The sequence below is a fragment of the Anomaloglossus baeobatrachus genome, unplaced genomic scaffold (assembly GCF_048569485.1).
Source record: "Anomaloglossus baeobatrachus isolate aAnoBae1 unplaced genomic scaffold, aAnoBae1.hap1 Scaffold_2973, whole genome shotgun sequence".
Lineage (NCBI taxonomy): Eukaryota > Metazoa > Chordata > Amphibia > Anura > Aromobatidae > Anomaloglossus > Anomaloglossus baeobatrachus.
The window spans coordinates 39044-60637 of record NW_027442410.1 but is presented as its reverse complement, the minus strand read 5'-3'; the positions used below and the strand labels follow the sequence as shown (position 1 = coordinate 60637).

The 21594-nt window shown below is 47.0% G+C and overlaps 16 non-coding genes and 2 pseudogenes across 16 annotated transcripts; all 18 read left to right on the top strand.

The window, feature by feature from the left end:
- The first annotated feature begins 255 nt into the window (after nt 1–255).
- On the top strand, nt 256–446 carry LOC142267863 (U2 spliceosomal RNA). The gene has a single exon (XR_012733677.1). It is a non-coding gene; the product is annotated as a U2 spliceosomal RNA (small nuclear RNA).
- A 1117-nt stretch (nt 447–1563) lies between these two features.
- On the top strand, nt 1564–1754 carry LOC142267920 (U2 spliceosomal RNA). The gene has a single exon (XR_012733725.1). It is a non-coding gene; the product is annotated as a U2 spliceosomal RNA (small nuclear RNA).
- A 1117-nt stretch (nt 1755–2871) lies between these two features.
- Nucleotides 2872–3062, top strand: LOC142267919 (U2 spliceosomal RNA). Its single transcript, XR_012733724.1, has one exon. It is a non-coding gene; the product is annotated as a U2 spliceosomal RNA (small nuclear RNA).
- Nucleotides 3063–4179: 1117 nt separating this feature from the next.
- LOC142267918 (U2 spliceosomal RNA) lies at nt 4180–4370 on the top strand. The gene has a single exon (XR_012733723.1). It is a non-coding gene; the product is annotated as a U2 spliceosomal RNA (small nuclear RNA).
- Nucleotides 4371–5487: 1117 nt separating this feature from the next.
- On the top strand, nt 5488–5678 carry LOC142267916 (U2 spliceosomal RNA). Its single transcript, XR_012733722.1, has one exon. It is a non-coding gene; the product is annotated as a U2 spliceosomal RNA (small nuclear RNA).
- Nucleotides 5679–6795: 1117 nt separating this feature from the next.
- LOC142267914 (U2 spliceosomal RNA) lies at nt 6796–6986 on the top strand. The gene has a single exon (XR_012733720.1). It is a non-coding gene; the product is annotated as a U2 spliceosomal RNA (small nuclear RNA).
- A 1117-nt stretch (nt 6987–8103) lies between these two features.
- Nucleotides 8104–8294, top strand: LOC142267913 (U2 spliceosomal RNA). Its single transcript, XR_012733719.1, has one exon. It is a non-coding gene; the product is annotated as a U2 spliceosomal RNA (small nuclear RNA).
- A 1117-nt stretch (nt 8295–9411) lies between these two features.
- On the top strand, nt 9412–9553 carry LOC142267893 (U2 spliceosomal RNA; annotated as a pseudogene).
- A 697-nt stretch (nt 9554–10250) lies between these two features.
- On the top strand, nt 10251–10446 carry LOC142267880 (U2 spliceosomal RNA). Its single transcript, XR_012733693.1, has one exon. It is a non-coding gene; the product is annotated as a U2 spliceosomal RNA (small nuclear RNA).
- Nucleotides 10447–11563: 1117 nt separating this feature from the next.
- On the top strand, nt 11564–11703 carry LOC142267896 (U2 spliceosomal RNA; annotated as a pseudogene).
- A 79-nt stretch (nt 11704–11782) lies between these two features.
- On the top strand, nt 11783–11966 carry LOC142267885 (U2 spliceosomal RNA). Its single transcript, XR_012733697.1, has one exon. It is a non-coding gene; the product is annotated as a U2 spliceosomal RNA (small nuclear RNA).
- Nucleotides 11967–13083: 1117 nt separating this feature from the next.
- Nucleotides 13084–13274, top strand: LOC142267852 (U2 spliceosomal RNA). Its single transcript, XR_012733667.1, has one exon. It is a non-coding gene; the product is annotated as a U2 spliceosomal RNA (small nuclear RNA).
- A 1117-nt stretch (nt 13275–14391) lies between these two features.
- Nucleotides 14392–14582, top strand: LOC142267912 (U2 spliceosomal RNA). The gene has a single exon (XR_012733718.1). It is a non-coding gene; the product is annotated as a U2 spliceosomal RNA (small nuclear RNA).
- A 1117-nt stretch (nt 14583–15699) lies between these two features.
- Nucleotides 15700–15890, top strand: LOC142267911 (U2 spliceosomal RNA). Its single transcript, XR_012733717.1, has one exon. It is a non-coding gene; the product is annotated as a U2 spliceosomal RNA (small nuclear RNA).
- Nucleotides 15891–17007: 1117 nt separating this feature from the next.
- Nucleotides 17008–17198, top strand: LOC142267910 (U2 spliceosomal RNA). Its single transcript, XR_012733716.1, has one exon. It is a non-coding gene; the product is annotated as a U2 spliceosomal RNA (small nuclear RNA).
- A 1117-nt stretch (nt 17199–18315) lies between these two features.
- LOC142267909 (U2 spliceosomal RNA) lies at nt 18316–18506 on the top strand. Its single transcript, XR_012733715.1, has one exon. It is a non-coding gene; the product is annotated as a U2 spliceosomal RNA (small nuclear RNA).
- Nucleotides 18507–19623: 1117 nt separating this feature from the next.
- Nucleotides 19624–19814, top strand: LOC142267908 (U2 spliceosomal RNA). Its single transcript, XR_012733714.1, has one exon. It is a non-coding gene; the product is annotated as a U2 spliceosomal RNA (small nuclear RNA).
- Nucleotides 19815–20931: 1117 nt separating this feature from the next.
- LOC142267907 (U2 spliceosomal RNA) lies at nt 20932–21122 on the top strand. The gene has a single exon (XR_012733713.1). It is a non-coding gene; the product is annotated as a U2 spliceosomal RNA (small nuclear RNA).
- Nucleotides 21123–21594: the final 472 nt, after the last annotated feature.

The following is a 21594-nucleotide window of genomic DNA, read 5'->3' as shown; positions in this document are numbered from 1 at the left end:
AATTGGAAAGACTGCAAGGGGGAGGGGAGTTGCTTGCGCCCTAAAGGAGGAGTTATTCAGATTCATTGCAGTGGGCGGCGGCTGCAAAACGCACCATTCTTCTTGTTTTTGCTCTGCAAAGCAGCCTTTTCAAGGGTTGGCTTGGGTGACAAAATGTCTTGTGTAGGCGTGGGTTTGTCTCCCTCTCGCTCTCTCTCCCTAAGATGTGTCCGGCATAGGCCAGGGTGCCACTCGAGGCCCAAACCAATTCTGGTTATCGCTTCTCGGCCTTTTGGCTAAGATCAAGTGTAGTATCTGTTCTTATCAGTTTAATATCTGATACGTCCCCTATCTGGGGACCATATATTAAATGGATTTTTAGAACAGGGAGATGGAAAAAGAGCTTGCTCTGTCCACTCCACGCATTGACCTGGTATTGCAGTACCTCCAGGAATGGTGCACCCCTTCTTAACCCAGTTTCCAAAAGCAGAACTCGATTCACCTGATTCATATTAGCCCGATTAGCGAATTGAAATGAATTTTTATCTAACACACTTTTTACTTGCTTTATTCATCCAAATAGCAAACTCATCACCACTCAACTTCACCAACTCTGCTATGTCCCGTGCAGTATCTTGTTGTCAGTCTAATCTAGATCATGTGTAATTGAATGGAATAGATCCCTTTTGGACAAAGTGGAGTCAGATGCTGCAGTGACCACAGGTGTGAGAGGATCTACAATTGGCATCTGGTGTTATCTCTCTGCTTCCACTCCAAATAAAGTTACCTGTTGTTACCTGAACGTCAAATACTAAGAATGGGCGGCCTATGAAAGAATTAGTACTTTCATTAAGTATACTAAACCGGCTAATTGGGAATAGACAAACTGTAAAAAGCCCTCTGAGAAAGCCCCTCTCTAACCTTTGTTAGTAAGCTTTTCTGTAGCCTGCCTGTTGATGTATTTTCGGTTTGAACAGTGCACAACATGAAGAGACGGAACACTGGCGGCTTGTCACAATGCCCCCCGATGACATCACAATAGCGCTGCTGCCTAGAAAACAAGCTGCGCAGAAGAAGTTGTTCTTTGGGTGGGAGGGTGGGCTAGTGGAAGGAGGGGGCAATCTCTTTTTTTCCCGGGTGGTAGGGGGATGACAGGAGAAGGGAAGCGGGTGGTGAGAAAGGTACAGAGGGCAGGGTTTGGGGGCTGGGAAGGAAAGGGAAAAGATTAGGGTTTGGGGATGATGAAAGGGCTTTCTACGGGTAAGGATGGCAAAGGGTGGCAGTGACGGAAAGTCAGGCAACCTGTCCTGTCCGTCTTTTTGTATCGTGAATTGGAAAGACTGCAAGGGGGAGGGGAGTTGCTTGCGCCCTAAAGGAGGAGTTATTCAGATTCATTGCAGTGGGCGGCGGCTGCAAAACGCACCATTCTTCTTGTTTTTGCTCTGCAAAGCAGCCTTTTCAAGGGTTGGCTTGGGTGACAAAATGTCTTGTGTAGGCGTGGGTTTGTCTCCCTCTCGCTCTCTCTCCCTAAGATGTGTCCGGCATAGGCCAGGGTGCCACTCGAGGCCCAAACCAATTCTGGTTATCGCTTCTCGGCCTTTTGGCTAAGATCAAGTGTAGTATCTGTTCTTATCAGTTTAATATCTGATACGTCCCCTATCTGGGGACCATATATTAAATGGATTTTTAGAACAGGGAGATGGAAAAAGAGCTTGCTCTGTCCACTCCACGCATTGACCTGGTATTGCAGTACCTCCAGGAACGGTGCACCCCTTCTTAACCCAGTTTCCAAAAGCAGAACTCGATTCACCTGATTCATATTAGCCCGATTAGCGAATTGAAATGAATTTTTATCTAACACACTTTTTACTTGCTTTATTCATCCAAATAGCAAACTCATCACCACTCAACTTCACCAACTCTGCTATGTCCCGTGCAGTATCTTGTTGTCAGTCTAATCTAGATCATGTGTAATTGAATGGAATAGATCCCTTTTGGACAAAGTGGAGTCAGATGCTGCAGTGACCACAGGTGTGAGAGGATCTACAATTGGCATCTGGTGTTATCTCTCTGCTTCCACTCCAAATAAAGTTACCTGTTGTTACCTGAACGTCAAATACTAAGAATGGGCGGCCTATGAAAGAATTAGTACTTTCATTAAGTATACTAAACCGGCTAATTGGGAATAGACAAACTGTAAAAAGCCCTCTGAGAAAGCCCCTCTCTAAACTTTGTTAGTAAGCTTTTCTGTAGCCTGCCTGTTGATGTATTTTCGGTTTGAACAGTGCACAACATGAAGAGACGGAACACTGGCGGCTTGTCACAATGCCCCCCGATGACATCACAATAGCGCTGCTGCCTAGAAAACAAGCTGCGCAGAAGAAGTTGTTCTTTGGGTGGGAGGGTGGGCTAGTGGAAGGAGGGGGCAATCTCTTTTTTTCCCGGGTGGTAGGGGGATGACAGGAGAAGGGAAGCGGGTGGTGAGAAAGGTACAGAGGGCAGGGTTTGGGGGCTGGGAAGGAAAGGGAAAAGATTAGGGTTTGGGGATGATGAAAGGGCTTTCTACGGGTAAGGATGGCAAAGGGTGGCAGTGACGGAAAGTCAGGCAACCTGTCCTGTCCGTCTTTTTGTATCGTGAATTGGAAAGACTGCAAGGGGGAGGGGAGTTGCTTGCGCCCTAAAGGAGGAGTTATTCAGATTCATTGCAGTGGGCGGCGGCTGCAAAACGCACCATTCTTCTTGTTTTTGCTCTGCAAAGCAGCCTTTTCAAGGGTTGGCTTGGGTGACAAAATGTCTTGTGTAGGCGTGGGTTTGTCTCCCTCTCGCTCTCTCTCCCTAAGATGTGTCCGGCATAGGCCAGGGTGCCACTCGAGGCCCAAACCAATTCTGGTTATCGCTTCTCGGCCTTTTGGCTAAGATCAAGTGTAGTATCTGTTCTTATCAGTTTAATATCTGATACGTCCCCTATCTGGGGACCATATATTAAATGGATTTTTAGAACAGGGAGATGGAAAAAGAGCTTGCTCTGTCCACTCCACGCATTGACCTGGTATTGCAGTACCTCCAGGAACGGTGCACCCCTTCTTAACCCAGTTTCCAAAAGCAGAACTCGATTCACCTGATTCATATTAGCCCGATTAGCGAATTGAAATGAATTTTTATCTAACACACTTTTTACTTGCTTTATTCATCCAAATAGCAAACTCATCACCACTCAACTTCACCAACTCTGCTATGTCCCGTGCAGTATCTTGTTGTCAGTCTAATCTAGATCATGTGTAATTGAATGGAATAGATCCCTTTTGGACAAAGTGGAGTCAGATGCTGCAGTGACCACAGGTGTGAGAGGATCTACAATTGGCATCTGGTGTTATCTCTCTGCTTCCACTCCAAATAAAGTTACCTGTTGTTACCTGAACGTCAAATACTAAGAATGGGCGGCCTATGAAAGAATTAGTACTTTCATTAAGTATACTAAACCGGCTAATTGGGAATAGACAAACTGTAAAAAGCCCTCTGAGAAAGCCCCTCTCTAACCTTTGTTAGTAAGCTTTTCTGTAGCCTGCCTGTTGATGTATTTTCGGTTTGAACAGTGCACAACATGAAGAGACGGAACACTGGCGGCTTGTCACAATGCCCCCCGATGACATCACAATAGCGCTGCTGCCTAGAAAACAAGCTGCGCAGAAGAAGTTGTTCTTTGGGTGGGAGGGTGGGCTAGTGGAAGGAGGGGGCAATCTCTTTTTTTCCCGGGTGGTAGGGGGATGACAGGAGAAGGGAAGCGGGTGGTGAGAAAGGTACAGAGGGCAGGGTTTGGGGGCTGGGAAGGAAAGGGAAAAGATTAGGGTTTGGGGATGATGAAAGGGCTTTCTACGGGTAAGGATGGCAAAGGGTGGCAGTGACGGAAAGTCAGGCAACCTGTCCTGTCCGTCTTTTTGTATCGTGAATTGGAAAGACTGCAAGGGGGAGGGGAGTTGCTTGCGCCCTAAAGGAGGAGTTATTCAGATTCATTGCAGTGGGCGGCGGCTGCAAAACGCACCATTCTTCTTGTTTTTGCTCTGCAAAGCAGCCTTTTCAAGGGTTGGCTTGGGTGACAAAATGTCTTGTGTAGGCGTGGGTTTGTCTCCCTCTCGCTCTCTCTCCCTAAGATGTGTCCGGCATAGGCCAGGGTGCCACTCGAGGCCCAAACCAATTCTGGTTATCGCTTCTCGGCCTTTTGGCTAAGATCAAGTGTAGTATCTGTTCTTATCAGTTTAATATCTGATACGTCCCCTATCTGGGGACCATATATTAAATGGATTTTTAGAACAGGGAGATGGAAAAAGAGCTTGCTCTGTCCACTCCACGCATTGACCTGGTATTGCAGTACCTCCAGGAACGGTGCACCCCTTCTTAACCCAGTTTCCAAAAGCAGAACTCGATTCACCTGATTCATATTAGCCCGATTAGCGAATTGAAATGAATTTTTATCTAACACACTTTTTACTTGCTTTATTCATCCAAATAGCAAACTCATCACCACTCAACTTCACCAACTCTGCTATGTCCCGTGCAGTATCTTGTTGTCAGTCTAATCTAGATCATGTGTAATTGAATGGAATAGATCCCTTTTGGACAAAGTGGAGTCAGATGCTGCAGTGACCACAGGTGTGAGAGGATCTACAATTGGCATCTGGTGTTATCTCTCTGCTTCCACTCCAAATAAAGTTACCTGTTGTTACCTGAACGTCAAATACTAAGAATGGGCGGCCTATGAAAGAATTAGTACTTTCATTAAGTATACTAAACCGGCTAATTGGGAATAGACAAACTGTAAAAAGCCCTCTGAGAAAGCCCCTCTCTAACCTTTGTTAGTAAGCTTTTCTGTAGCCTGCCTGTTGATGTATTTTCGGTTTGAACAGTGCACAACATGAAGAGACGGAACACTGGCGGCTTGTCACAATGCCCCCCGATGACATCACAATAGCGCTGCTGCCTAGAAAACAAGCTGCGCAGAAGAAGTTGTTCTTTGGGTGGGAGGGTGGGCTAGTGGAAGGAGGGGGCAATCTCTTTTTTTCCCGGGTGGTAGGGGGATGACAGGAGAAGGGAAGCGGGTGGTGAGAAAGGTACAGAGGGCAGGGTTTGGGGGCTGGGAAGGAAAGGGAAAAGATTAGGGTTTGGGGATGATGAAAGGGCTTTCTACGGGTAAGGATGGCAAAGGGTGGCAGTGACGGAAAGTCAGGCAACCTGTCCTGTCCGTCTTTTTGTATCGTGAATTGGAAAGACTGCAAGGGGGAGGGGAGTTGCTTGCGCCCTAAAGGAGGAGTTATTCAGATTCATTGCAGTGGGCGGCGGCTGCAAAACGCACCATTCTTCTTGTTTTTGCTCTGCAAAGCAGCCTTTTCAAGGGTTGGCTTGGGTGACAAAATGTCTTGTGTAGGCGTGGGTTTGTCTCCCTCTCGCTCTCTCTCCCTAAGATGTGTCCGGCATAGGCCAGGGTGCCACTCGAGGCCCAAACCAATTCTGGTTATCGCTTCTCGGCCTTTTGGCTAAGATCAAGTGTAGTATCTGTTCTTATCAGTTTAATATCTGATACGTCCCCTATCTGGGGACCATATATTAAATGGATTTTTAGAACAGGGAGATGGAAAAAGAGCTTGCTCTGTCCACTCCACGCATTGACCTGGTATTGCAGTACCTCCAGGAACGGTGCACCCCTTCTTAACCCAGTTTCCAAAAGCAGAACTCGATTCACCTGATTCATATTAGCCCGATTAGCGAATTGAAATGAATTTTTATCTAACACACTTTTTACTTGCTTTATTCATCCAAATAGCAAACTCATCACCACTCAACTTCACCAACTCTGCTATGTCCCGTGCAGTATCTTGTTGTCAGTCTAATCTAGATCATGTGTAATTGAATGGAATAGATCCCTTTTGGACAAAGTGGAGTCAGATGCTGCAGTGACCACAGGTGTGAGAGGATCTACAATTGGCATCTGGTGTTATCTCTCTGCTTCCACTCCAAATAAAGTTACCTGTTGTTACCTGAACGTCAAATACTAAGAATGGGCGGCCTATGAAAGAATTAGTACTTTCATTAAGTATACTAAACCGGCTAATTGGGAATAGACAAACTGTAAAAAGCCCTCTGAGAAAGCCCCTCTCTAACCTTTGTTAGTAAGCTTTTCTGTAGCCTGCCTGTTGATGTATTTTCGGTTTGAACAGTGCACAACATGAAGAGACGGAACACTGGCGGCTTGTCACAATGCCCCCCGATGACATCACAATAGCGCTGCTGCCTAGAAAACAAGCTGCGCAGAAGAAGTTGTTCTTTGGGTGGGAGGGTGGGCTAGTGGAAGGAGGGGGCAATCTCTTTTTTTCCCGGGTGGTAGGGGGATGACAGGAGAAGGGAAGCGGGTGGTGAGAAAGGTACAGAGGGCAGGGTTTGGGGGCTGGGAAGGAAAGGGAAAAGATTAGGGTTTGGGGATGATGAAAGGGCTTTCTACGGGTAAGGATGGCAAAGGGTGGCAGTGACGGAAAGTCAGGCAACCTGTCCTGTCCGTCTTTTTGTATCGTGAATTGGAAAGACTGCAAGGGGGAGGGGAGTTGCTTGCGCCCTAAAGGAGGAGTTATTCAGATTCATTGCAGTGGGCGGCGGCTGCAAAACGCACCATTCTTCTTGTTTTTGCTCTGCAAAGCAGCCTTTTCAAGGGTTGGCTTGGGTGACAAAATGTCTTGTGTAGGCGTGGGTTTGTCTCCCTCTCGCTCTCTCTCCCTAAGATGTGTCCGGCATAGGCCAGGGTGCCACTCGAGGCCCAAACCAATTCTGGTTATCGCTTCTCGGCCTTTTGGCTAAGATCAAGTGTAGTATCTGTTCTTATCAGTTTAATATCTGATACGTCCCCTATCTGGGGACCATATATTAAATGGATTTTTAGAACAGGGAGATGGAAAAAGAGCTTGCTCTGTCCACTCCACGCATTGACCTGGTATTGCAGTACCTCCAGGAACGGTGCACCCCTTCTTAACCCAGTTTCCAAAAGCAGAACTCGATTCACCTGATTCATATTAGCCCGATTAGCGAATTGAAATGAATTTTTATCTAACACACTTTTTACTTGCTTTATTCATCCAAATAGCAAACTCATCACCACTCAACTTCACCAACTCTGCTATGTCCCGTGCAGTATCTTGTTGTCAGTCTAATCTAGATCATGTGTAATTGAATGGAATAGATCCCTTTTGGACAAAGTGGAGTCAGATGCTGCAGTGACCACAGGTGTGAGAGGATCTACAATTGGCATCTGGTGTTATCTCTCTGCTTCCACTCCAAATAAAGTTACCTGTTGTTACCTGAACGTCAAATACTAAGAATGGGCGGCCTATGAAAGAATTAGTACTTTCATTAAGTATACTAAACCGGCTAATTGGGAATAGACAAACTGTAAAAAGCCCTCTGAGAAAGCCCCTCTCTAACCTTTGTTAGTAAGCTTTTCTGTAGCCTGCCTGTTGATGTATTTTCGGTTTGAACAGTGCACAACATGAAGAGACGGAACACTGGCGGCTTGTCACAATGCCCCCCGATGACATCACAATAGCGCTGCTGCCTAGAAAACAAGCTGCGCAGAAGAAGTTGTTCTTTGGGTGGGAGGGTGGGCTAGTGGAAGGAGGGGGCAATCTCTTTTTTTCCCGGGTGGTAGGGGGATGACAGGAGAAGGGAAGCGGGTGGTGAGAAAGGTACAGAGGGCAGGGTTTGGGGGCTGGGAAGGAAAGGGAAAAGATTAGGGTTTGGGGATGATGAAAGGGCTTTCTACGGGTAAGGATGGCAAAGGGTGGCAGTGACGGAAAGTCAGGCAACCTGTCCTGTCCGTCTTTTTGTATCGTGAATTGGAAAGACTGCAAGGGGGAGGGGAGTTGCTTGCGCCCTAAAGGAGGAGTTATTCAGATTCATTGCAGTGGGCGGCGGCTGCAAAACGCACCATTCTTCTTGTTTTTGCTCTGCAAAGCAGCCTTTTCAAGGGTTGGCTTGGGTGACAAAATGTCTTGTGTAGGCGTGGGTTTGTCTCCCTCTCGCTCTCTCTCCCTAAGATGTGTCCGGCATAGGCCAGGGTGCCACTCGAGGCCCAAACCAATTCTGGTTATCGCTTCTCGGCCTTTTGGCTAAGATCAAGTGTAGTATCTGTTCTTATCAGTTTAATATCTGATACGTCCCCTATCTGGGGACCATATATTAAATGGATTTTTAGAACAGGGAGATGGAAAAAGAGCTTGCTCTGTCCACTCCACGCATTGACCTGGTATTGCAGTACCTCCAGGAACGGTGCACCCCTTCTTAACCCAGTTTCCAAAAGCAGAACTCGATTCACCTGATTCATATTAGCCCGATTAGCGAATTGAAATGAATTTTTATCTAACACACTTTTTACTTGCTTTATTCATCCAAATAGCAAACTCATCACCACTCAACTTCACCAACTCTGCTATGTCCCGTGCAGTATCTTGTTGTCAGTCTAATCTAGATCATGTGTAATTGAATGGAATAGATCCCTTTTGGACAAAGTGGAGTCAGATGCTGCAGTGACCACAGGTGTGAGAGGATCTACAATTGGCATCTGGTGTTATCTCTCTGCTTCCACTCCAAATAAAGTTACCTGTTGTTACCTGAACGTCAAATACTAAGAATGGGCGGCCTATGAAAGAATTAGTACTTTCATTAAGTATACTAAACCGGCTAATTGGGAATAGACAAACTGTAAAAAGCCCTCTGAGAAAGCCCCTCTCTAACCTTTGTTAGTAAGCTTTTCTGTAGCCTGCCTGTTGATGTATTTTCGGTTTGAACAGTGCACAACATGAAGAGACGGAACACTGGCGGCTTGTCACAATGCCCCCCGATGACATCACAATAGCGCTGCTGCCTAGAAAACAAGCTGCGCAGAAGAAGTTGTTCTTTGGGTGGGAGGGTGGGCTAGTGGAAGGAGGGGGCAATCTCTTTTTTTCCCGGGTGGTAGGGGGATGACAGGAGAAGGGAAGCGGGTGGTGAGAAAGGTACAGAGGGCAGGGTTTGGGGGCTGGGAAGGAAAGGGAAAAGATTAGGGTTTGGGGATGATGAAAGGGCTTTCTACGGGTAAGGATGGCAAAGGGTGGCAGTGACGGAAAGTCAGGCAACCTGTCCTGTCCGTCTTTTTGTATCGTGAATTGGAAAGACTGCAAGGGGGAGGGGAGTTGCTTGCGCCCTAAAGGAGGAGTTATTCAGATTCATTGCAGTGGGCGGCGGCTGCAAAACGCACCATTCTTCTTGTTTTTGCTCTGCAAAGCAGCCTTTTCAAGGGTTGGCTTGGGTGACAAAATGTCTTGTGTAGGCGTGGGTTTGTCTCCCTCTCGCTCTCTCTCCCTAAGATGTGTCCGGCATAGGCCAGGGTGCCACTCGAGGCCCAAACCAATTCTGGTTATCGCTTCTCGGCCTTTTGGCTAAGATCAAGTGTAGTATCGTTCGAAAAGGTGGTTTAAGGCTCCGGCCACCTTAGTACAATGATGCAATGCACACTGGAAGGTTGCGCTTGTTAGTACTTTGGGAGGATAGTATATCCATCTAGAGGAAACCATGGCCCTACCAGGATCGAGGCTATTAGACTGAGTAAGTGTGGGGGTTATGGTGCAATGTGCCCCAGGAATGGACACCCTGGAGGGAGTCTGAACTTGCTAGGTTGGGACCCTGGTAAGCCTCAGACTCTGTCGCACGCCGCGCCTTGCCTATTCATACTTTCCAAGCATATTGCCCTATCCCGGCCTTCTGGCTAAGAAGGGAAATTTTTATAATCCCGGTCGGAGGTCCGGTCAGCTTTGGGCTGAGAAACCAACACCCGGTTGGAGGTCCGGGTCAGCTTTGGCTGAGAAACCAACACCCGGTTGGAGGTCCGGTTAGCCTTGGGCTGAGAAACCAACACCCGGTTGGAGGTCCGGTCAGCCTTGGGCTGAGAAACCAACACCCGGTTGGAGGTCCGGTCAGCCTTGGGCTGAGAAACCAACACCGGTTGACGGTCCGGACAGTCTCGGCTGCGAAACCAACGACTAGTAGCTCCCTACTCCACTTGGGTAAGATGCCTCGGTGGACGCTGGGAGCAACAACAAGGCTCAACCAGGCTTCGGCTTGGGGGAGCACCGAAGATCCCTGACCCTCGCTGTGGCCTTCTGGCTCGGAGGGACGGGGTTGATTTTTGGGGATCCTCTTCTCACGGAGGGGTCCACACGAATCCTAGCCTTTGCACTGTTTTTGGTGTGACTTCGGTCATGCATTTTTGCGGTGCTTTGGAAAGCTTCATTAAATCAAAAATCTGTTCTTATCAGTTTAATATCTGATACGTCCCCTATCTGGGGACCATATATTAAATGGATTTTTAGAACAGGGAGATGGAAAAAGAGCTTGCTCTGTCCACTCCACGCATTGACCTGGTATTGCAGTACCTCCAGGAACGGTGCACCCCTTCTTAACCCAGTTTCCAAAAGCAGAACTCGATTCACCTGATTCATATTAGCCCGATTAGCGAATTGAAATGAATTTTTATCTAACACACTTTTTACTTGCTTTATTCATCCAAATAGCAAACTCATCACCACTCAACTTCACCAACTCTGCTATGTCCCGTGCAGTATCTTGTTGTCAGTCTAATCTAGATCATGTGTAATTGAATGGAATAGATCCCTTTTGGACAAAGTGGAGTCAGATGCTGCAGTGACCACAGGTGTGAGAGGATCTACAATTGGCATCTGGTGTTATCTCTCTGCTTCCACTCCAAATAAAGTTACCTGTTGTTACCTGAACGTCAAATACTAAGAATGGGCGGCCTATGAAAGAATTAGTACTTTCATTAAGTATACTAAACCGGCTAATTGGGAATAGACAAACTGTAAAAAGCCCTCTGAGAAAGCCCCTCTCTAACCTTTGTTAGTAAGCTTTTCTGTAGCCTGCCTGTTGATGTATTTTCGGTTTGAACAGTGCACAACATGAAGAGACGGAACACTGGCGGCTTGTCACAATGCCCCCCGATGACATCACAATAGCGCTGCTGCCTAGAAAACAAGCTGCGCAGAAGAAGTTGTTATTTGGGTGGGAGGGTGGGCTAGTGGAAGGAGGGGGCAATCTCTTTTTTTCCCGGGTGGTAGGGGGATGACAGGAGAAGGGAAGCGGGTGGTGAGAAAGGTACAGAGGGCAGGGTTTGGGGGCTGGGAAGGAAAGGGAAAAGATTAGGGTTTGGGGATGATGAAAGGGCTTTCTACGGGTAAGGATGGCAAAGGGTGGCAGTGACGGAAAGTCAGGCAACCTGTCCTGTCCGTCTTTTTGTATCGTGAATTGGAAAGACTGCAAGGGGGAGGGGAGTTGCTTGCGCCCTAAAGGAGGAGTTATTCAGATTCATTGCAGTGGGCGGCGGCTGCAAAACGCACCATTCTTCTTGTTTTTGCTCTGCAAAGCAGCCTTTTCAAGGGTTGGCTTGGGTGACAAAATGTCTTGTGTAGGCGTGGGTTTGTCTCCCTCTCGCTCTCTCTCCCTAAGATGTGTCCGGCATAGGCCAGGGTGCCACTCGAGGCCCAAACCAATTCTGGTTATCGCTTCTCGGCCTTTTGGCTAAGATCAAGTGTAGTCCCTTTATTGGGTTTGCCTTGGTCTTGGCTGGGAGGGGCCCGGGCTTGCACAACCGCCGGCCTCGGGGATTGTTGCGCCTTTTGGTGCTTAAGTCCCCTTGTGGCTGGTGGTTCCTGGGCTCGGGAGGCGATCACCCAGGCACTGCGCTTTTGTGTGGTGGCCTGCTGGCCTTCGGGGCTACCTTGATTCTGAAAATTGCGGATGAAATCTCATCTGTTCTTATCAGTTTAATATCTGATACGTCCCCTATCTGGGGACCATATATTAAATGGATTTTTAGAACAGGGAGATGGAAAAAGAGCTTGCTCTGTCCACTCCACGCATTGACCTGGTATTGCAGTACCTCCAGGAACGGTGCACCCCTTCTTAACCCAGTTTCCAAAAGCAGAACTCGATTCACCTGATTCATATTAGCCCGATTAGCGAATTGAAATGAATTTTTATCTAACACACTTTTTACTTGCTTTATTCATCCAAATAGCAAACTCATCACCACTCAACTTCACCAACTCTGCTATGTCCCGTGCAGTATCTTGTTGTCAGTCTAATCTAGATCATGTGTAATTGAATGGAATAGATCCCTTTTGGACAAAGTGGAGTCAGATGCTGCAGTGACCACAGGTGTGAGAGGATCTACAATTGGCATCTGGTGTTATCTCTCTGCTTCCACTCCAAATAAAGTTACCTGTTGTTACCTGAACGTCAAATACTAAGAATGGGCGGCCTATGAAAGAATTAGTACTTTCATTAAGTATGCTAAACCGGCTAATTGGGAATAGACAAACTGTAAAAAGCCCTCTGAGAAAGCCCCTCTCTAACCTTTGTTAGTAAGCTTTTCTGTAGCCTGCCTGTTGATGTATTTTCGGTTTGAACAGTGCACAACATGAAGAGACGGAACACTGGCGGCTTGTCACAATGCCCCCCGATGACATCACAATAGCGCTGCTGCCTAGAAAACAAGCTGCGCAGAAGAAGTTGTTCTTTGGGTGGGAGGGTGGGCTAGTGGAAGGAGGGGGCAATCTCTTTTTTTCCCGGGTGGTAGGGGGATGACAGGAGAAGGGAAGCGGGTGGTGAGAAAGGTACAGAGGGCAGGGTTTGGGGGCTGGGAAGGAAAGGGAAAAGATTAGGGTTTGGGGATGATGAAAGGGCTTTCTACGGGTAAGGATGGCAAAGGGTGGCAGTGACGGAAAGTCAGGCAACCTGTCCTGTCCGTCTTTTTGTATCGTGAATTGGAAAGACTGCAAGGGGGAGGGGAGTTGCTTGCGCCCTAAAGGAGGAGTTATTCAGATTCATTGCAGTGGGCGGCGGCTGCAAAACGCACCATTCTTCTTGTTTTTGCTCTGCAAAGCAGCCTTTTCAAGGGTTGGCTTGGGTGACAAAATGTCTTGTGTAGGCGTGGGTTTGTCTCCCTCTCGCTCTCTCTCCCTAAGATGTGTCCGGCATAGGCCAGGGTGCCACTCGAGGCCCAAACCAATTCTGGTTATCGCTTCTCGGCCTTTTGGCTAAGATCAAGTGTAGTATCTGTTCTTATCAGTTTAATATCTGATACGTCCCCTATCTGGGGACCATATATTAAATGGATTTTTAGAACATGGAGATGGAAAAAGAGCTTGCTCTGTCCACTCCACGCATTGACCTGGTATTGCAGTACCTCCAGGAACGGTGCACCCCTTCTTAACCCAGTTTCCAAAAGCAGAACTCGATTCACCTGATTCATATTAGCCCGATTAGCGAATTGAAATGAATTTTTATCTAACACACTTTTTACTTGCTTTATTCATCCAAATAGCAAACTCATCACCACTCAACTTCACCAACTCTGCTATGTCCCGTGCAGTATCTTGTTGTCAGTCTAATCTAGATCATGTGTAATTGAATGGAATAGATCCCTTTTGGACAAAGTGGAGTCAGATGCTGCAGTGACCACAGGTGTGAGAGGATCTACAATTGGCATCTGGTGTTATCTCTCTGCTTCCACTCCAAATAAAGTTACCTGTTGTTACCTGAACGTCAAATACTAAGAATGGGCGGCCTATGAAAGAATTAGTACTTTCATTAAGTATACTAAACCGGCTAATTGGGAATAGACAAACTGTAAAAAGCCCTCTGAGAAAGCCCCTCTCTAACCTTTGTTAGTAAGCTTTTCTGTAGCCTGCCTGTTGATGTATTTTCGGTTTGAACAGTGCACAACATGAAGAGACGGAACACTGGCGGCTTGTCACAATGCCCCCCGATGACATCACAATAGCGCTGCTGCCTAGAAAACAAGCTGCGCAGAAGAAGTTGTTCTTTGGGTGGGAGGGTGGGCTAGTGGAAGGAGGGGGCAATCTCTTTTTTTCCCGGGTGGTAGGGGGATGACAGGAGAAGGGAAGCGGGTGGTGAGAAAGGTACAGAGGGCAGGGTTTGGGGGCTGGGAAGGAAAGGGAAAAGATTAGGGTTTGGGGATGATGAAAGGGCTTTCTACGGGTAAGGATGGCAAAGGGTGGCAGTGACGGAAAGTCAGGCAACCTGTCCTGTCCGTCTTTTTGTATCGTGAATTGGAAAGACTGCAAGGGGGAGGGGAGTTGCTTGCGCCCTAAAGGAGGAGTTATTCAGATTCATTGCAGTGGGCGGCGGCTGCAAAACGCACCATTCTTCTTGTTTTTGCTCTGCAAAGCAGCCTTTTCAAGGGTTGGCTTGGGTGACAAAATGTCTTGTGTAGGCGTGGGTTTGTCTCCCTCTCGCTCTCTCTCCCTAAGATGTGTCCGGCATAGGCCAGGGTGCCACTCGAGGCCCAAACCAATTCTGGTTATCGCTTCTCGGCCTTTTGGCTAAGATCAAGTGTAGTATCTGTTCTTATCAGTTTAATATCTGATACGTCCCCTATCTGGGGACCATATATTAAATGGATTTTTAGAACAGGGAGATGGAAAAAGAGCTTGCTCTGTCCACTCCACGCATTGACCTGGTATTGCAGTACCTCCAGGAACGGTGCACCCCTTCTTAACCCAGTTTCCAAAAGCAGAACTCGATTCACCTGATTCATATTAGCCCGATTAGCGAATTGAAATGAATTTTTATCTAACACACTTTTTACTTGCTTTATTCATCCAAATAGCAAACTCATCACCACTCAACTTCACCAACTCTGCTATGTCCCGTGCAGTATCTTGTTGTCAGTCTAATCTAGATCATGTGTAATTGAATGGAATAGATCCCTTTTGGACAAAGTGGAGTCAGATGCTGCAGTGACCACAGGTGTGAGAGGATCTACAATTGGCATCTGGTGTTATCTCTCTGCTTCCACTCCAAATAAAGTTACCTGTTGTTACCTGAACGTCAAATACTAAGAATGGGCGGCCTATGAAAGAATTAGTACTTTCATTAAGTATACTAAACCGGCTAATTGGGAATAGACAAACTGTAAAAAGCCCTCTGAGAAAGCCCCTCTCTAACCTTTGTTAGTAAGCTTTTCTGTAGCCTGCCTGTTGATGTATTTTCGGTTTGAACAGTGCACAACATGAAGAGACGGAACACTGGCGGCTTGTCACAATGCCCCCCGATGACATCACAATAGCGCTGCTGCCTAGAAAACAAGCTGCGCAGAAGAAGTTGTTCTTTGGGTGGGAGGGTGGGCTAGTGGAAGGAGGGGGCAATCTCTTTTTTTCCCGGGTGGTAGGGGGATGACAGGAGAAGGGAAGCGGGTGGTGAGAAAGGTACACAGGGCAGGGTTTGGGGGCTGGGAAGGAAAGGGAAAAGATTAGGGTTTGGGGATGATGAAAGGGCTTTCTACGGGTAAGGATGGCAAAGGGTGGCAGTGACGGAAAGTCAGGCAACCTGTCCTGTCCGTCTTTTTGTATCGTGAATTGGAAAGACTGCAAGGGGGAGGGGAGTTGCTTGCGCCCTAAAGGAGGAGTTATTCAGATTCATTGCAGTGGGCGGCGGCTGCAAAACGCACCATTCTTCTTGTTTTTGCTCTGCAAAGCAGCCTTTTCAAGGGTTGGCTTGGGTGACAAAATGTCTTGTGTAGGCGTGGGTTTGTCTCCCTCTCGCTCTCTCTCCCTAAGATGTGTCCGGCATAGGCCAGGGTGCCACTCGAGGCCCAAACCAATTCTGGTTATCGCTTCTCGGCCTTTTGGCTAAGATCAAGTGTAGTATCTGTTCTTATCAGTTTAATATCTGATACGTCCCCTATCTGGGGACCATATATTAAATGGATTTTTAGAACAGGGAGATGGAAAAAGAGCTTGCTCTGTCCACTCCACGCATTGACCTGGTATTGCAGTACCTCCAGGAACGGTGCACCCCTTCTTAACCCAGTTTCCAAAAGCAGAACTCGATTCACCTGATTCATATTAGCCCGATTAGCGAATTGAAATGAATTTTTATCTAACACACTTTTTACTTGCTTTATTCATCCAAATAGCAAACTCATCACCACTCAACTTCACCAACTCTGCTATGTCCCGTGCAGTATCTTGTTGTCAGTCTAATCTAGATCATGTGTAATTGAATGGAATAGATCCCTTTTGGACAAAGTGGAGTCAGATGCTGCAGTGACCACAGGTGTGAGAGGATCTACAATTGGCATCTGGTGTTATCTCTCTGCTTCCACTCCAAATAAAGTTACCTGTTGTTACCTGAACGTCAAATACTAAGAATGGGCGGCCTATGAAAGAATTAGTACTTTCATTAAGTATACTAAACCGGCTAATTGGGAATAGACAAACTGTAAAAAGCCCTCTGAGAAAGCCCCTCTCTAACCTTTGTTAGTAAGCTTTTCTGTAGCCTGCCTGTTGATGTATTTTCGGTTTGAACAGTGCACAACATGAAGAGACGGAACACTGGCGGCTTGTCACAATGCCCCCCGATGACATCACAATAGCGCTGCTGCCTAGAAAACAAGCTGCGCAGAAGAAGTTGTTCTTTGGGTGGGAGGGTGGGCTAGTGGAAGGAGGGGGCAATCTCTTTTTTTCCCGGGTGGTAGGGGGATGACAGGAGAAGGGAAGCGGGTGGTGAGAAAGGTACAGAGGGCAGGGTTTGGGGGCTGGGAAGGAAAGGGAAAAGATTAGGGTTTGGGGATGATGAAAGGGCTTTCTACGGGTAAGGATGGCAAAGGGTGGCAGTGACGGAAAGTCAGGCAACCTGTCCTGTCCGTCTTTTTGTATCGTGAATTGGAAAGACTGCAAGGGGGAGGGGAGTTGCTTGCGCCCTAAAGGAGGAGTTATTCAGATTCATTGCAGTGGGCGGCGGCTGCAAAACGCACCATTCTTCTTGTTTTTGCTCTGCAAAGCAGCCTTTTCAAGGGTTGGCTTGGGTGACAAAATGTCTTGTGTAGGCGTGGGTTTGTCTCCCTCTCGCTCTCTCTCCCTAAGATGTGTCCGGCATAGGCCAGGGTGCCACTCGAGGCCCAAACCAATTCTGGTTATCGCTTCTCGGCCTTTTGGCTAAGATCAAGTGTAGTATCTGTTCTTATCAGTTTAATATCTGATACGTCCCCTATCTGGGGACCATATATTAAATGGATTTTTAGAACAGGGAGATGGAAAAAGAGCTTGCTCTGTCCACTCCACGCATTGACCTGGTATTGCAGTACCTCCAGGAACGGTGCACCCCTTCTTAACCCAGTTTCCAAAAGCAGAACTCGATTCACCTGATTCATATTAGCCCGATTAGCGAATTGAAATGAATTTTTATCTAACACACTTTTTACTTGCTTTATTCATCCAAATAGCAAACTCATCACCACTCAACTTCACCAACTCTGCTATGTCCCGTGCAGTATCTTGTTGTCAGTCTAATCTAGATCATGTGTAATTGAATGGAATAGATCCCTTTTGGACAAAGTGGAGTCAGATGCTGCAGTGACCACAGGTGTGAGAGGATCTACAATTGGCATCTGGTGTTATCTCTCTGCTTCCACTCCAAATAAAGTTACCTGTTGTTACCTGAACGTCAAATACTAAGAATGGGCGGCCTATGAAAGAATTAGTACTTTCATTAAGTATACTAAACCGGCTAATTGGGAATAGACAAACTGTAAAAAGCCCTCTGAGAAAGCCCCTCTCTAACCTTTGTTAGTAAGCTTTTCTGTAGCCTGCCTGTTGATGTATTTTCGGTTTGAACAGTGCACAACATGAAGAGACGGAACACTGGCGGCTTGTCACAATGCCCCCCGATGACATCACAATAGCGCTGCTGCCTAGAAAACAAGCTGCGCAGAAGAAGTTGTTCTTTGGGTGGGAGGGTGGGCTAGTGGAAGGAGGGGGCAATCTCTTTTTTTCCCGGGTGGTAGGGGGATGACAGGAGAAGGGAAGCGGGTGGTGAGAAAGGTACAGAGGGCAGGGTTTGGGGGCTGGGAAGGAAAGGGAAAAGATTAGGGTTTGGGGATGATGAAAGGGCTTTCTACGGGTAAGGATGGCAAAGGGTGGCAGTGACGGAAAGTCAGGCAACCTGTCCTGTCCGTCTTTTTGTATCGTGAATTGGAAAGACTGCAAGGGGGAGGGGAGTTGCTTGCGCCCTAAAGGAGGAGTTATTCAGATTCATTGCAGTGGGCGGCGGCTGCAAAACGCACCATTCTTCTTGTTTTTGCTCTGCAAAGCAGCCTTTTCAAGGGTTGGCTTGGGTGACAAAATGTCTTGTGTAGGCGTGGGTTTGTCTCCCTCTCGCTCTCTCTCCCTAAGATGTGTCCGGCATAGGCCAGGGTGCCACTCGAGGCCCAAACCAATTCTGGTTATCGCTTCTCGGCCTTTTGGCTAAGATCAAGTGTAGTATCTGTTCTTATCAGTTTAATATCTGATACGTCCCCTATCTGGGGACCATATATTAAATGGATTTTTAGAACAGGGAGATGGAAAAAGAGCTTGCTCTGTCCACTCCACGCATTGACCTGGTATTGCAGTACCTCCAGGAACGGTGCACCCCTTCTTAACCTAGTTTCCAAAAGCAGAACTCGATTCACCTGATTCATATTAGCCCGATTAGCGAATTGAAATGAATTTTTATCTAACACACTTTTTACTTGCTTTATTCATCCAAATAGCAAACTCATCACCACTCAACTTCACCAACTCTGCTATGTCCCGTGCAGTATCTTGTTGTCAGTCTAATCTAGATCATGTGTAATTGAATGGAATAGATCCCTTTTGGACAAAGTGGAGTCAGATGCTGCAGTGACCACAGGTGTGAGAGGATCTACAATTGGCATCTGGTGTTATCTCTCTGCTTCCACTCCAAATAAAGTTACCTGTTGTTACCTGAACGTCAAATACTAAGAATGGGCGGCCTATGAAAGAATTAGTACTTTCATTAAGTATACTAAACCGGCTAATTGGGAATAGACAAACTGTAAAAAGCCCTCTGAGAAAGCCCCTCTCTAACCTTTGTTAGTAAGCTTTTCTGTAGCCTGCCTGTTGATGTATTTTCGGTTTGAACAGTGCACAACATGAAGAGACGGAACACTGGCGGCTTGTCACAATGCCCCCCGATGACATCACAATAGCGCTGCTGCCTAGAAAACAAGCTGCGCAGAAGAAGTTGTTCTTTGGGTGGGAGGGTGGGCTAGTGGAAGGAGGGGGCAATCTCTTTTTTTCCCGGGTGGTAGGGGGATGACAGGAGAAGGGAAGCGGGTGGTGAGAAAGGTACAGAGGGCAGGGTTTGGGGGATGGGAAGGAAAGGGAAAAGATTAGGGTTTGGGGATGATGAAAGGGCTTTCTACGGGTAAGGATGGCAAAGGGTGGCAGTGACGGAAAGTCAGGCAACCTGTCCTGTCCGTCTTTTTGTATCGTGAATTGGAAAGACTGCAAGGGGGAGGGGAGTTGCTTGCGCCCTAAAGGAGGAGTTATTCAGATTCATTGCAGTGGGCGGCGGCTGCAAAACGCACCATTCTTCTTGTTTTTGCTCTGCAAAGCAGCCTTTTCAAGGGTTGGCTTGGGTGACAAAATGTCTTGTGTAGGCGTGGGTTTGTCTCCCTCTCGCTCTCTCTCCCTAAGATGTGTCCGGCATAGGCCAGGGTGCCACTCGAGGCCCAAACCAATTCTGGTTATCGCTTCTCGGCCTTTTGGCTAAGATCAAGTGTAGTATCTGTTCTTATCAGTTTAATATCTGATACGTCCCCTATCTGGGGACCATATATTAAATGGATTTTTAGAACAGGGAGATGGAAAAAGAGCTTGCTCTGTCCACTCCACGCATTGACCTGGTATTGCAGTACCTCCAGGAACGGTGCACCCCTTCTTAACCCAGTTTCCAAAAGCAGAACTCGATTCACCTGATTCATATTAGCCCGATTAGCGAATTGAAATGAATTTTTATCTAACACACTTTTTACTTGCTTTATTCATCCAAATAGCAAACTCATCACCACTCAACTTCACCAACTCTGCTATGTCCCGTGCAGTATCTTGTTGTCAGTCTAATCTAGATCATGTGTAATTGAATGGAATAGATCCCTTTTGGACAAAGTGGAGTCAGATGCTGCAGTGACCACAGGTGTGAGAGGATCTACAATTGGCATCTGGTGTTATCTCTCTGCTTCCACTCCAAATAAAGTTACCTGTTGTTACCTGAACGTCAAATACTAAGAATGGGCGGCCTATGAAAGAATTAGTACTTTCATTAAGTATACTAAACCGGCTAATTGGGAATAGACAAACTGTAAAAAGCCCTCTGAGAAAGCCCCTCTCTAACCTTTGTTAGTAAGCTTTTCTGTAGCCTGCCTGTTGATGTATTTTCGGTTTGAACAGTGCACAACATGAAGAGACGGAACACTGGCGGCTTGTCACAATGCCCCCTGATGACATCACAATAGCGCTGCTGCCTAGAAAACAAGCTGCGCAGAAGAAGTTGTTCTTTGGGTGGGAGGGTGGGCTAGTGGAAGGAGGGGGCAATCTCTTTTTTTCCCGGGTGGTAGGGGGATGACAGGAGAAGGGAAGCGGGTGGTGAGAAAGGTACAGAGGGCAGGGTTTGGGGGCTGGGAAGGAAAGGGAAAAGATTAGGGTTTGGGGATGATGAAAGGGCTTTCTACGGGTAAGGATGGCAAAGGGTGGCAGTGACGGAAAGTCAGGCAACCTGTCCTGTCCGTCTTTTTGTATCGTGAATTGGAAAGACTGCAAGGGGGAGGGGAGTTGCTTGCGCCCTAAAGGAGGAGTTATTCAGATTCATTGCAGTGGGCGGCGGCTGCAAAACGCACCATTCTTCTTGTTTTTGCTCTGCAAAGCAGCCTTTTCAAGGGTTGGCTTGGGTGACAAAATGTCTTGTGTAGGCGTGGGTTTGTCTCCCTCTCGCTCTCTCTCCCTAAGATGTGTCCGGCATAGGCCAGGGTGCCACTCGAGGCCCAAACCAATTCTGGTTATCGCTTCTCGGCCTTTTGGCTAAGATCAAGTGTAGTATCTGTTCTTATCAGTTTAATATCTGATACGTCCCCTATCTGGGGACCATATATTAAATGGATTTTTAGAACAGGGAGATGGAAAAAGAGCTTGCTCTGTCCACTCCACGCATTGACCTGGTATTGCAGTACCTCCAGGAACGGTGCACCCCTTCTTAACCCAGTTTCCAAAAGCAGAACTCGATTCACCTGATTCATATTAGCCCGATTAGCGAATTGAAATGAATTTTTATCTAACACACTTTTTACTTGCTTTATTCATCCAAATAGCAAACTCATCACCACTCAACTTCACCAACTCTGCTATGTCCCGTGCAGTATCTTGTTGTCAGTCTAATCTAGATCATGTGTAATTGAATGGAATAGATCCCTTTTGGACAAAGTGGAGTCAGATGCTGCAGTGACCACAGGTGTGAGAGGATCTACAATTGGCATCTGGTGTTATCTCTCTGCTTCCACTCCAAATAAAGTTACCTGTTGTTACCTGAACGTCAAATACTAAGAATGGGCGGCCTATGAAAGAATTAGTACTTTCATTAAGTATACTAAACCGGCTAATTGGGAATAGACAAACTGTAAAAAGCCCTCTGAGAAAGCCCCTCTCTAACCTTTGTTAGTAAGCTTTT